Genomic DNA, 15,156 nt, shown 5'->3' with positions numbered 1-15,156 from the left:
TATGCCAGGGTTAGTTCCCTTACAAGTGTACCTTTGTTGCATGAGGTGGTGCAAATGATCATGCATTGGACTGGCACTGTGGTGGACGGTGTGTTCTAGGCATGTGTTTATTGCTGTTGGGTTACTTCAGTATTTGCTTAAATTATTATTATCTTTGTTTTATGCTTGAGACTCCGGTGCTGAACCTCTCAGTTGAGGCAGACCATGTGTAAACAATTACCAGGGACCTCTGGTAAGTGTAAAATTAGGACCTGCCACCAAGGCTTCAGCCAGTATTGAATTCTTTTTAAATTGTTGAATATTTGTAGGTCGGCCATCTATTAATGTAAATCTTTGGCTTATCACGTGAAGCCGGCAGAGAAAACACGCTGATATGAATCTCTTGTGGGCATTGACTAAGTCTCAACACTTTCCTCTTTCACCTGTGGTAGGTGCGAGGCTCCTGGAAAGGCAGCTTGAGGTTCTCTCATGCTGCTGTAGAGGATGCGGGTCTTCAGTAACCTGCAAATACCCCTCCCAAGAGACTAGGAGCGTTTCAAAATGTACTTCATTCTATATGAAATGCGAATGTAATTTGCACATTGTCTTACTACCTTTATTATTGTAAAGTGCGCTGAATGAACTAGCTTGTGATAGCATAATGTAACAAGCATTGGAAATGCAATAGGTCTCCCCTTAATTTAAATTAAAGCTATTTGCTTTGCTAATGGTATTGTATTTCAGCTATGTCTTATTGAGTGTTTGTATGTAATATGTTGTGCCTTTATGTTGGTTGAATTGTAATTGTTGTGTGTGTTGTAGTTTAACGCATATCGTTAGAAGAAGAGCAGTGTTTAAGATTTGGGACGGAGAGTGAGTAGAAGAATAGCATGAGGGTGATGAAGTATAGTGAGGAGGAGAGTAGCATGAGGCAGAAGAAAGGGGAGTGGTGGGGCGAGTAATATGAGGAGAAGGAAGAAAGCGTGGAGGAGATTAGCGTGTTTTTGACGGAAGGAAATTGTGGAGAGCAGTATGAGGCATAATGAAAGAGGAGAAGAAGAGTAGTAGGAGGGATAAAAAGGAGTGTGAGAAGTAGAAGAGTAGTGTGAGGTAGAAGGAAGCTAAGATTATTAGTTTAGTATTCGGCATAAGGAAGTAGATAGGTGTAGAAGAGCAGTGTTAAGGAGATTGTAGGAGAAGGAGGAGGAGAAGAGCAGTGTGATGCATAAGGACAGAGTAATGAGGATAAGAGCATTGGTAGGCAGAAGGATGGAGAGTGTTGCGGAGAAGAGCAGTGTGTGCTAGAATGTTTGTGATTGTGGATGAGAGTAGTGCGAGGCATATGGATGTAGTGTTGTGTTGGTAGTGTTGTGTTGGTAGTGTTGTGTTGGCAGTGTTGTGTTGGCAGTGTTGTGTTGGCAGTGTTGTGTTGGCAGTGTTGTGTTGGCAGTGTTGTGTTGGCAGTGTTGTGTTGGCAGTGTTGTGTTGGTAGTGTTGTGTTGGTAGTGTTGTGTTGGTGGCGCTGCGTTGGTGTTTAGTTAATGGTGGTTGTTGATTTTGACATACATCACACCTAATTGAGGACACAGCTATTAATGCCCACACTAAGAATACCAAGATTAAGAAGCATGCGCTGACTGGTGCATGGGGGCACAGGTACCCAGAGATACACACATACTCATAGGAAATAAGGAAAGAGGTGTTTTAAATCACTCTTTCGTGTTCAATACCAATCAAACATGCAATACACATATTAATGACATGCTAGTTAAAATAAGTGTGACATTTCTACCGCACAGCAGTAGAACTGCTTGAGAAAACACATTTTATTGCCTCATAGCTATTCTACCAGTTGACAGATGAAAGGTACTACAGCCACCTTACAACCGAATTTGTAACTGGAATTGTACCTCACTGCAGGGATTTAACTCCCTGTGTCCAAGCACCGTTATGTACCTGTCTTTAGAACTACAGCACATAAAAACCGGGTGCCTTAAACCATACATGCAGATGTGCAAAGTGTAATATGCTGGTTATTATCGTTGTTGATACAGGGAAGGGTCAGCATGGCCCAAGACACACAGATGGAGTGAACGACAAGGAAAATTGTCTTTCGAAGCTTAAATCTATTTTATTTATGATCTGGATGTAGCACCAGTATGCTGCTTCGGAGTGCTAGAGGGCATCCAGGGGTTTGAGAGTAAACAGTGCAGAAATGGGCCGGTTAACGGTGCAGAAATGGGCAGGTCACCACTCTTTGCAGACCTAAGTGTTCACTTAAGAGTTCAGTGCATTCTGGGAGATGTGCCCTGCTGGCTTCAGGTTCATAATAAAGGTTTATAAAAGGTACTCAAGAGACTGGAAAAGAGGTGCACTGCCGAAATTTAGTTATCTGGCATCTATGGTTGTATATGGCTGAATCTGTCCCAGCCTCACTGGCCCGGGGGCATCCCCGTTACCAGTCCGCCTCAAAGCAAAGGCTTGAATTGCCTCTTAAGACAGCAGATGCTCCGCAGTCCAAGACCCCCTAACATGTACCTACAAAAACCACTTTTCAGAATGCATCGTGCACCCGCTTTTTCTAAGCACAGAGCCTTCAGGCGCTTCAGTTAGCTGCACAGTGCCTCATCAACACATTGATCCCTTCACTTTTGCACCCGCCACTAAGTGACTTGCAGCAGATTTCAGACTATCCTGTTCTAACACAAAGACGAGTGCTGCACACCGCTATACCACTTGTTAGAGAGGCCTGTTTACATAAACAAACCACCATGCAATTCAACGCAAGCACGCCATTGGAGGCGGAAGGATACACTCAAACAGCCAACAGCTTCAGATGAGTTTTGAGTTCTCCACTGGGATGAACCAAAACAAATGACTGACAATGTCTCTAGCCAATAACTGAAAGAGACTGGTTGAAGAAAGCCATATGTAGTAAGGGTGAACCCAAAACCCACTATAGATCGATATTTAACAATGGGTCTGTCTGACAACCTCACCATTGAAACCCAGAACACTCATCCGCACACAAGTCACTGAAAAGGGCATTATCTGGGTCAAACTTGCTTGACTTTTACATTAACCATCACAAGCCATTAGTCCACTAGGGATTCTAAAACACTATTATCTACTAGCCACACACACGCAAACAAAAATACACAATCATCTGATAGAAACACATACTAACTACACACAACCAACCAACAATACACGGCCTGATGGAAACTCATACTAACCACACACAACCAACAATACACTGCTTGATGGATACTCGTACTAACCACACACCACCAACCAAAAATACAGAACCCTCTGAAGGAAACCCAGAACCGTACGTCAAAGGCACTAAGACCAAGAAAGCAACATGGCGTCATACCAGTGGTAGATGGCGCTATACAAACCTGGCACCCATCCCGTGAGAATTCAGCACTGGCAGAGGTGGCAGACAGCTCCGAGAGGGCTCTGCTGCTGGGGAATTAGAGGAGCACCCCGCTCGGTGCCCCACCCCCACTGCAGCCGTACCAAATTCCCCTTCTTGCTAAATGCTCTGTAGGCAAAACATGTTGCACACCGAAAGTCTCCATGACTCCTCGAAAAGGAAGATTTTCTTCTGAAAAGACCTGCATGAGCAGAACCCTTGCTTTCTGTGGGTGCTACGGTGAGGCGAGGAGGCTGTGTGAGCGGTGTCTTGACCATGCTGGTGGGAATGGTGCATCTTGCACTACGTGTTTCAAAAAGGCACAGACACACGACATTCCCCAGCGCCATGGATGGAAAGATTCAGCAAAATAGAAAGACCTCTACCCTGAAATGTTCACCCCATAACCCTCAAATGAGGAGGTGGGTGCACTCACTAAACCCGCAGTGCAGAGCAAGGGGGTTTTCAGTGCTAGACCGAATGTCACAGATGCATTTGAGGTTTTATGAGATGCACCGTGAAACCAGCTGATGCGTTCTAATCCCAGCTCACCACAGATCAACTTGTGTGATCCTGAGTAACTTACTTTCGCTCTACATTTTAGTGCCCCTTAGCTGTGGAGATGGGGAACAGTATGGAAAATGCAGGATATTTGCATGAAGGGGAGCTGGATTTTACACGTGTGTGTGTGTGAAGTTTTGCTTCTGGTAGAGCGGTAAACGAATGAATTCTCTGGATAGTGAACTGTTTGCTTTAAGCCCGGCTGTAGCAGAGTCAACCATATACACTCAGAACCACTCAGGCCATGTAGAAGCATCATTAACCATGCCAGGGCACCCTCTTGCTCCCCATGTCTGTAGCGCACATGAAGCCCAGCTCTGGCCCTCACCTCACTTGGATCCCTCTGCAGGCTGGAAGAGCTCTCGGTGGCCGGACTTCTTTTTCTCGCTCCTTCAGCCACTTCTTGGCCCGGGAGAGCTGAGCCCTTCTGGGACTGGTCTGTTTATTCCCCCCCCACCCTCCTGCACCCCTCACGCTTTGTCTGAACAGACTGCGGGCGGCGGCGCTGAACCATATTCAAATATATAGTTACGAATGTACGGTTTTAGAAACCGCATACTTTGCTTTGATACAATCCCAGTCAGTGGCTAAGTCAGAGTTGTTGCGCACCCCCACACTTCCCAAAGCCGCCCCAGAGTGCTTCAGGCCAGGGCAGAGGCTTCAAAGACTCCTGATGCACTGTGGAGGGCCCGAATCCTCGCGTGAGCCCTCCCCTCGCTGTAATGCGCCCGCAGTATCACCCCCGCCCTCCCAAGCACTGGAAATGTAGAAGAATGGGGGGAGGATCGGCAGGCGACCCCTAGGACCTCCCGTTCTGTCTGGAGGCCCCGGCCGCAGGTATGTGACCAAGAGCCTGCTTGAGCCTAATACGCCTCCCGGTCGGGTAGAGGGGGTTGATGGAGGTGTAACGGGATGCCTAACACCGGAACGGTGGAGCTGTGCCTAACTACTTGTCCCCTGCGGACAACAGCCCCCAGGGGCACATTAAAACAAGCTCGGCCGAGGCGGCGGTGCCCGCTTCAGGGACACTGCGCTCTGAATCAAAGTAAAAATAAGTAAATAAACTGTGCGCGGTGTCCCTAAAGCAGAAACCGTGCACTAATCAAAGTAAAAATAAGTAAATAAACGGAGCGCGGTGTTCCTAAAGCAGGTGCTGCGATCCGAAATAAAGTAAACAAGCAAAAAATGTCAAGGCGGTCCGCACTCAAAATGACAAAGAAAAAGTGCTTCCAGGCTGATATAGGAGAGCGTGTAACTCCGCGAGTGAGAAATCCAATCCCGGTGGGCAGGGCCAAAAGTGGACAGGGCGGTAACAAGGAGGGACTAAGAAGCCTCCTTTTCAACCGTGAGCCAGCGTTTAACATGGAGGATGACGTCAGCGAATGAAAAAGATGGGAGGGGCTTCAAGTCCGCCTCTGAAAGCTTTGGAATATTATTGATTTCAAGAAGTGCTCGCATGGCGAGTGCAGCACATGCGCGCTGCCAACGCCAGGTGAGACCTAAAAAAGGTAAATTAATAAACTCTGCAGTGCTCCCCAGTAACATGCTGTTCATCTTTTTCCGCCTTATTAAGATTAGGTTATAAAAGTCTGATTGACTAGACCGCTCAAAGTGTACGTTTGTCCTGTATACATCATGGAACCCGTGCCTTCAAAAACTAGAAAAGTCCCTGCTGTTTTTCACTTGTGGGGTGATGACTCCTGAAAGTCTCTGAACCCTGATTGCACCTTTCTACTGTGTGTACATGCATGCTAAAATGCCAACACACTCCAGAACACTGGTAAAACTTTCCTTCGAGATTTGAGCCATTGTTTTGTGTCGCACAAGCACTTTACAATAATCTAGAACATTTTACACAATAACTACTTCGTTGAAATCAATGCAAGTAGTGGCCTCAAGGGCGGATGAAAATTCTATCACATGCTGACACTACAGAGATTCTCTTGTCTCGGATAGATCGTTATGTGCACTCTTGCTTGCGTTTGACACCCCGTTTTGTGTGTTTGGGATTTTGTAAAACGGCAGAGGAGGCATGTATGCATTTTCTTCCTACATCTTATCTGATGATTTATACCGTCTCTCTAATAAACATGTACGAAGCATTTACTTTCTGTAAAGAAAGTGGTCGAATTGGGAAAAAAGAACTCAACAAGCTTTGACAAAGTAAATAGGTCTGGATTGCAATTTGACTCTTCTACATAATGAAATGAAAATGAAATACCAGCATTTATAAAGTGCACAGCCACCTCCGGAGAGGTGTACTGGCGCTGGGCGCCGGCGGGAAGATTAAGCGAGCTATTGCCCAGCGTCACATGGTGCTGGGCTAACTTGCCGCCGGGGATCGGACCGTGAACCCTATAGCCCTGTAGTCAGGCACCCTGGCATCTGCGCCACACCTCTTCCATAATCTTCAGAAAAGCCTGCTGCAGTGAAAACAAAACAAACCTTGCCTAATGGTATGTGTGATGACTACATACTTTGGTGATGTAAAATAGCCGCTCAAGCATTTCGATGTAAACACTACATAGGAAGCGGACTGACCCATAACAACCATTATCAAGAGCTGGGATGGTGTAATTCCTCCAGATGGAGCCAAAACCCAGTATATGTATATTTGAAATGGTAACAATAAGTCTGGGAGTCAGCTGTGTTATCAAGTCTGACGTAAAAAACAAAAGCAGGGCTGGGTCTCTGCACTACCAAGTGCTTTGGTGAGAGGTGTTTATTTTTATTTTTTATTTGGTAGTCGGTTGGGAGAAATCATTGTATGGATTTATTCATGTAGTGACTTCTATAATAATTTTACATGTCACTTTTTGTTATCCAGTGGTATCCTTGTTTTAATGACTACATTGCTCTTATGTTCAGGATCTGTTCATGAGAAGTTGGCCAACAGCTGCTCGTGAAGTGTGTAACTGCTGCTTCGCTAAACTTATATAGTGCTGTGTACTGTCAACAAACCTCTTGTTGACTATTTGTAGCACAGGTGGCTGGTGGGTATTAATTGTTCCATGTTCAGCAAGTACTATTTTTTCCAGAGTAGTTGGCATTGAGGGAAGCAGTGCCCTTTCTAGAATAAGATCATGTCCAGTATTTTCTTCAGTTGCATGTTTGTGTTACATTTGTTGGTGAGTTGAAACTGTTGTTTCTGTTCGTTGAATTATTTCAGGTTTTCATTTAAAAGCTGTTGGGATGGGAATGTACCCTCCATGGGTTACATTTGTGTTCCGAATATCCGGTATCTTGTGTTTTTTTTTTTTTTTTAGCACCAGCCACATGCTTATCTAGCATATGCACGAAGGCCTAGGCCTGTCCTCGACAGGAGTGAGATCCTGGACGTGTCCAGGTGGGGTGCACGAACTGTGCCCTCATCTGTTTGAAAGTGGACTACCCTCCCTGTCGGAGGTTTAGCGTGTAGAGTATTTTGTGAGTCAGTAGTTGTGATCAGACCTTTTTATATAGGTCACAGACGTGGAGGCCCACTTATGAAAAGTTTGCTGCTACACGCTAACTTAGGTCCTAGCGTGAACATCCCAGTGTTTGTTTGCATGTATGTACTTGTGTCACCCTGTGGTGCATACGTTTTTCATATGAGTGAGACAGATTAATGAAGACCTGTAGGTTTCATTTTGGAACGTTTGGCTTGTTCATGTGCACAAAATGGGGGTGAGGTTTGACCAACAAAGATGGGCGTAGGGGCTCTGCAGAGGACTCCTGTTCAATTAGATCTTTTGCCTGTCTGTTGCCAGCTTCCCAGATATGAGAGGATATCTCCTGGAGTCTGATCTGGAAGGAAGAGCTGTCTTCCTGTCCTGAAGTGCATGAAGGCTGACCTGTCTGAGAAGAAGTGGGATGAAGAGTGACAACCCTGCAGGAGGTGCTGTCTACCAGGGCGAGTAGAAGCAGCTGACCCTGGAGCTGATGGTCCATCTACCCAGAGACCCTCTAGAGGGAACTAGTCTGGTGCTCCCAGATCGAAGTGATGACTCTCTTGCCTCAAGCACTGCCGAAGTGTATCCGAGCGGACTGTACAACCGTGACCCTACAAGGGGCATATGCCGTAGCATTGACATTGAGTGTACCTGAGCGGACTGTGCTCCTGGGACACTGAGCTTCTGTATCCAAAGCAGACCGTAATATTCAAATTCAGAAGAGAGGCTGAAGCGGACTGCATTGTTGTGACTGATTGGTACCTATGCAGGCCAAGTCACTGTCCCATCACCATGAATGATGTCAGATCTGCACGCCCACACTGAAGTGCCTTCAGTGGCCTTGTGACAGCTCACCCTGATTGGCTCGTCCTATGACCAGAAGAGGGCTTGTGAATGATCGTGTCAGTGATGCAGAAGCCTACCCACCAACCAGACTCCAAATATTGGCCTCTGCTGTGTCCATGGACAGGACAAGAATGTTGATGCACCCTAAACCCATGCGACTACCCTTCCAGAGGAGGAGCAAGAGACCAGACATATGTTGTAGGCTCTGACCACAACCAGCAGAACAATTGCATTGGTGAGATTTACAGAATGGGACTAAGACCCTGAAACTGAGCACACAAACTGTGAACGAGAGGGCTGTGTCCATGGACAAGACAAGAATGTTGATGCACTCTATACCCATGCGACTGCCCTTCCAGAGGAGGAGCAAGAGACCAGACATATGTTGTAGGCACTGACCACAACCAGCAGAACAATTGCATTGGTGAGATTTACAGAATGGAACTAAGACCCTGAAACTGAGCACACAAACTGTGAACGAGAGGGCTGTGTCCATGGACAAGACAAGAATGTTGATGCACTCTATACCCATGCGACTACCCTTCCAGAGGAGGAGCAAGAGACCAGACATATGTTGTAGGCACTGACCACAACCAGCAGAACAATTGCATTGGTGAGATTTACAGAATGGGACTAAGACCCTGAAACTGAGCACACAAACTGTGAACAAGAGGGCTGTGTCCATGGACAAGACAAGAATGTTGATGCACTCTATACCCATGCGACTACCCTTCCAGAGGAGGAGCAAGAGACCAGACATATGTTGTAGGCACTGACCACAACCAGCAGAACAATTGCATTGGTGAGATTTACAGAATGGAACTAAGACCCTGAAACTGAGCACACAAACTGTGAACGAGAGGGCTGTGTCCATGGACAAGACAAGAATGTTGATGCACTCTATACCCATGCGACTACCCTTCCAGAGGAGGAGCAAGAGACCAGACATATGTTGTAGGCACTGACCACAACCAGCAGAACAATTGCATTGGTGAGATTTACAGAATGGGACTAAGACCCTGAAACTGAGCACACAAACTGTGAACGAGAGGGCTGTGTCCATGGACAAGACAAGAATGTTGATGCACTCTATACCCATGCGACTACCCTTCCAGAGGAGGAGCAAGAGACCAGACATATGTTGTAGGCACTGACCACAACGGGCAGAAGAATTGCATTGGTGAGATTTACAGAATGGGACTAAGACCCTGAAACTGAGCACACAAACTGTGAACAAGAGGGCTGTGTCCATGGACAAGACAAGAATGTTGATGCACTCTATACCCATGCGACTACCCTTCCAGAGGAGGAGCAAGAGACCAGACATATGTTGTAGGCACTGACCACAACGGGCAGAAGAATTGCATTGGTGAGATTTACAGAATGGGACTAAGACCCTGAAACTGAGCACACAAACTGTGAACGAGAGGGGTAGCATTGCACCTGAGCCTGAAACCTGTTGTAACATATCTTATTCTTAGTTGGTGGAAGGTGGCATGGTGGGGAACTTAATCCCGGTGTGCACTGGTTCCACGCCATTGGGTATTCGTACCTGCATATTGTTGTATTTCGAAATCTAAGTTTATTAAACTACTTTTTTTTTTTCAAAAGATAAGTGCTGGGTTAGACAATTAATTGTGCTGCTGGGTGATCATTGAATTCGGAGCTTGAGGGCCCTCCCCCCACAAACACACACACACACCCTGCACCCCTCATACCCCTTCTTTCCCTTAGAAGGCTTGATTGCTCCCCATCGCTACCTCTGAAATCCAAGTGCTGAAGGGAATTGTACTGGGCCCACTTTGTAGTAGAGCATTGTAGGGGGGACCTGGGCACATCAGAGTCAGACAACCCCGTCCCCATGGCTGAGGACCAGTAGCCCCTGTTTGCCCAGTGGCTTCTAGAACGAGGTCTGATAAACTCCTTTATCTCGTTTTTTTTTGCCTTTTAATTGCCCTGGGAATTCCAAATAACAAAAATTAAAAACTGTGTAAACAAGGCACCTCTGCGAAAGGCTTTGTGGTAGTATTTTTTAGCATGCGAAAAGGGAAGGGAATAAGGAGAGCATGGTGGAAGAAGGACCTCTTCCATCTTGAGTCCATTTGGGTTGAAAGGCAAGCCCAGTACAACCTCTGAGGGGGAATAAAGGGTCCCATCCATTTTTTTCCCATCTTACAGGCTTCTAGGAGGAATTGCTTCAGACATACTAGGTCATCTCTGTTTCTTAGAATAATGAGGAGGCCCACACAGTGTTTCATAACGTTCATGGGTCAGGTGTCAGAGTACCATACTCAACCTCCTCCTTTGAGGCAGAAGGAAGATCTGATTCCAGTGTTTCTCCCACAGTTGAGAACACAATGGCAGGCGGAAGCTGTGACTTGTTCCTGTCAGTCATGTGTGTTCCTCGTGACTGGTACGGTATTTAATTTCACCTTCTATAAATAGACTCCTTTCTTCCATGCTCTGTGAGGTGGTCATGTAAGGTTGAGCTTTCTTGTACTCTCTTTCGCTGGAATGGGATTTCATCTCCGCTGCATGAATAGCTGCCTTTCTGCTGTGCTCCTTATGGTGGTCCAGTAAGATTGAGCTTCATGTGAGCCATTGTACGAGGTTTAATCTCACCTTCATGAATAGTCTTCGTTCTGACGTGCTCTTTAGGGTTGTTGGTATGGTTGAGATGTCATGCTTGCTTCAGAGTTAACAGGTCTTTGGACAGTTTCCATATTTTCCACATTGCTATTTTTCATGCCCTCATGTCTGTTTTCTTAACGTTCTCACCTCACACCACTCATTTTTGTCATATATAGTTTCATCAGAATCGCAATCTCGTTAGGTTTAGGGTTGCAAACACATTAAAATTCTGATCTCGGATAGGGGGCTCCTCTGTCTGTATTGTTTTTTCTAGACCCTCAAGTGTATTGGACAACCTGCTTCCATCCCTGTGCCAGTGCTTGTTTAGCGCACAACTTCTGACTGCGGCTTTCTGTGTGCCTTTTTGTTCATTCCTCTGGTCTACTACCATCTCGGGCTCAGTTTCTTCCTTCCTCTGGTTTTTATCCTTCATTTCAGCATTCCGAAGGTTTGGTTGTCTTTGGGTGGCACATCTTTACTTTATTTGTGGAAAAGAGCGATCTTTATTGATTTGGTGACTACTGTGCCCAGAGTCGATGAATTTTCTCACAGTGCATATACATTATTTTGAGAGAAAACATTGTTCATGAAGTTTTGGGAACCCAGCCCCGCTCAGAGCGTTATTTGTTGTCAGGTGTTCACAGCTGAGCGAATTTAGGAATTTAATTGGTCTCCAGTCCTGATAGGGGTAATAATACTGGGTGTGTGCTACCGCACCCTCCAACACCGTGCGTCCTTTGTTCTGCAGTGAGGAGCAGTGAAGAATTTCGGGGTCCAGAACGTAATATCCGGTGTTTGTACACTGAAATGGCAGGTTGAGTGATATTGCTCCAGAGTAAGCTAACTGTTGTAACCTAGCCATGCCTTACCCTTCTCCTGTTCCCCGTTTTTTCCCCCCCCCTCTTCAGAGTTCCATGTTGGTACATTCCTTATGTCAGCCGGGCGCTCACTGTGGAATGTTGACACAGTGACCCAGGCTTCGAGGTTGGCAAGTTGACGGCAGTCTGATGTTATCTACATGACAATAAACAACCCATGAACTTGTACTCAGCGTCACTCCTTACTACATTTACTGGCGACGAGGAGGAGGAAACTGGGCCAGGGACAGTGACTGCCGTTTCCCTGGTATTTATTCATGCTTGTCAACGAGGAAAATAAACACGGAGCCTGAGAGGAAAGTTCGAACAGGAGCTTCACAACTAAGCTGGCGGACATGAAAACAGTGAAGGTTAACAAGTAAGGTGGAACGGTGATGTCATTGCTTATTTAAAAATTAAACAGCGTGTGATGTTAACTTTCTGCTCGGGTGCCTGGTCGGGCATCACATTGAGTGCATTGACTGTGACATAAGGCAGGAGCGACGCGAAGCTTGAGGGGCCAGAGGGTCAATTAGCACACTCGGGTGCCGAGTCGGGCATCGTGCCTGCTGTTTAGACTGTCAGATTGAAATTTATGGGGAGGAAAGGAGCGTAGCTGCCAGGTCGGACATCCAACGACCCCAGGGAGGAAAGGCGCAGCGATACATCCCGTGTCAGCTAGCGCATGAAACTGCTCCGTTTCCAGTTGAAGGACGCTTCTAGCTAATCTGTATTCCCGTCACTTCATAAAGCCCCTGCACGCTCTGCCATCCGCGCTCGGACACACGCCGAGGCTGTAACCGGCCCAAGCTGCCTGCGCGCTCAACAGACGGCGCTCTGACAGAAATCACACATGAATGCAGCGCGCTCACCGTCAGTCGCCCTGAAGTGATTTTGAGAACTCCGTGTTCAGGGTCCGTTTCTTTCCTCTGTGGGAGCCCCCAGTGAGCAGTGCAGAAGCGTTTGATTCTTCGAAGGAACGTTAGTGTGGCATTTAGCTCAGCCTGCAGCCCACGCTCTTCTGACAGGAACTGGTCTGAGAGAAAGCCTCACCACAGGAAGTTCCCGCCATTCGGTGGAAATCAGAAGTCCCATTGGACCCAGCATATTTAACCAGTCGAAGTAGAAAGGGGACTGTGGGGACACTGTGTTATGTGATTCCCCTGCATTTTCATGGTTTATGTGACACAACAGGGAAAGTGACATTATTGATGCATTTAAATGTGTTATCCCTCAGCTGAGAGCCTCTGCAGTTAGGGGGAGAGAGTAGTTTGCTCCTGGAGACATAGTGATTCTCTATTAAGTTTTAATACATACCCATAGGTTTTGTAAAGTTTTATGGCAATGGCAGGAGCAGGAATGAGCCAACCACCACCTTTCCTCAATGAGTTAGGAGAACCAGTTATTCCCTGGAGAAGGTGGGAAGGAATCTTCAAATCTTACTTAATAGCGATAGGGGGTAGTAACTACACTAACATACGCAAACAACATATATTGCTACACAATTTAGGCACACATGGGAGGAAAATATACGAAGATATTACAGGGAGATTGATTGAGGATGAGGAGGAGGTGGTTGAGGAAGGAGTTAATGTTTATGAAAGCACGCTGAGGGAATTAGCGGCTCATTTTAAGGAGAAAATAAACGTGGTGATGGAAAGGCATAAGTTCTTCAAGAGAGTGCAGAAGAGGGAGGAGAAAGTGAGCAATTATATAGCAGTGTTAAGAGGGATGTCAGCCACATGCGAGTTTGGTCAGCTCACAGACTCTTTAATAAGAGACCAACTAGTGAGGTGCACCAATGACACAAAAATACAAGAGGAATTACTCACTAAGAACCCAAATCTGGAGGAGGCAATAAACATTGCTAAGGGACTAGAACACACTGCACGTTGCATGAGGGAAATGAAAGCACCAGAGGGGACTAACAGAGAGAGGGCTGAAGGTAAACTCAGTACAGAGAGTGAAACAGTGTGCAAAGTAGGTGACAAGAGTAAAGAAGTCAATCGCAGCAAGCCCAGTTCCTCAGTGTGTTATAAATGTGGTAGCCCCAATCACCTAGCAAATAATTGGAAATGTCCGGCAAGGAATGTACAGTGCAGAAAGTGTAACCGGTGGGGGCATTATTCTAAGGTGTGTAAGGCCCCGGGAAAGGCAGTACATGTCATTGAGGAGACACACCAGGAAGAGGAAAGGGAAAAGTCTTACATTTTTCAAGTGGGGGATGAGGAAGACAACAATGATGATATTTACCCTAAATGTGATGTTTTACTTGATGGGGTTAAGTTCAGTATGTTCGCAGATTCGTGCTCCCCATACACGTTAGTAGACAAGAAAGTGTTTGATGACAAATTTGCCAACCATCCTGTAAAGTTGTTGCCGCCAGACATCAGTCCAAAGGGTTACAATGAAGGGAGGATTCCCTTGGAGGGCATGGTGACCATGAGAATCTCATTTAAGGATAGGCACACTGTAGGGAAGGTGTATGTGTCCACGAGAGGATCGACTCTATTGAGCTGGAAGCATCAGAAGCAGCTGGGGATCACTCTGGATCCAAACAATAGAGAGCAGGTGTTGTTAATTGAACCTGAAGGAATATCAGAGGATCTCACCAAAGAGTTTGGAGAAGTGTTCAGCGATAGATTGGGTGTATTCAAGAATTACATGCACAAGATAGTGTTAAAGGAGGGAGCTGTGCCAGTAGTGCACAAGACCAGGTCCATACCATTGCGCATGAGGGAGCCCCTCCAGCAGGAACTCCAGAGACTAGTAAGTGAGGGCGTCATTACAGAAATTGAGAGTTCAGCATGGCTTGCCCCAATCGTCATCATGGCCAAGGATAAAGGGAACAGCATAAGACTCTGTGTGGACCTGAGGGACCTGAATGCGAACATCCTTGTGGACAGGTTTCCTCTTCCCAGGATAGGGGAGATGTTAAGCACCATAAGGGGGGCTAAGTATTTCAGTGTACTGGACCTGTCATCGGCATACTATCAAATCAAACTCCACCCAGATTCACAACTACTGACAGCATTTACGACCCCATTTGGAAATTTCAAGTTTCAGAGAATGCCGTTTGGTTTGGCGTCAGCCGCAGCTGCTTTCCAAAGAGTCATGCAACATGCGTTAAAAGACTGTAGGAACACCATCTGTTTTCAAGATGATATACTTATCTATGGAAGTTGTGAAGAAGAACACAATGAAATGGCTAGAAGGGTCCTGATGAAGTTGAAAGAGGTAGGCTTCACCACGAAACCCTCCAAATGCAAACTGGGAGTAAGCTCGGTGGACTACTTGGGACACACCCTGTCCGAAGACGGCATCAAGCCAAAACTAGACTTGGTAAAGGCAGTGGAGAATGCTCCCGCTCCCAAGAGTAAAGAGGACATACTGTCTTTCCTAGGTCTGGCAGAGTATATGGCCAAATTTATTA

The 15,156-nt window shown here is 46.3% G+C and overlaps 1 protein-coding gene across 2 annotated transcripts in view; it reads left to right on the top strand.

Annotated features, from left to right (window-relative positions):
• The window catches only part of AHCYL2 (adenosylhomocysteinase like 2), a 438,561-nt gene that overhangs the window by 116,871 nt on the left and 306,534 nt on the right, over nt 1-15,156 (top strand). The gene's annotated exons all lie outside the window — the stretch shown is intronic.

The sequence above is a fragment of the Lissotriton helveticus genome, chromosome 1_1 (assembly GCF_964261635.1).
Source record: "Lissotriton helveticus chromosome 1_1, aLisHel1.1, whole genome shotgun sequence".
Classification (NCBI taxonomy): domain Eukaryota; kingdom Metazoa; phylum Chordata; class Amphibia; order Caudata; family Salamandridae; genus Lissotriton; species Lissotriton helveticus.
Note: the sequence above shows the minus strand (reverse complement) of the source record. Positions and strands in the feature narration are given on the sequence as shown.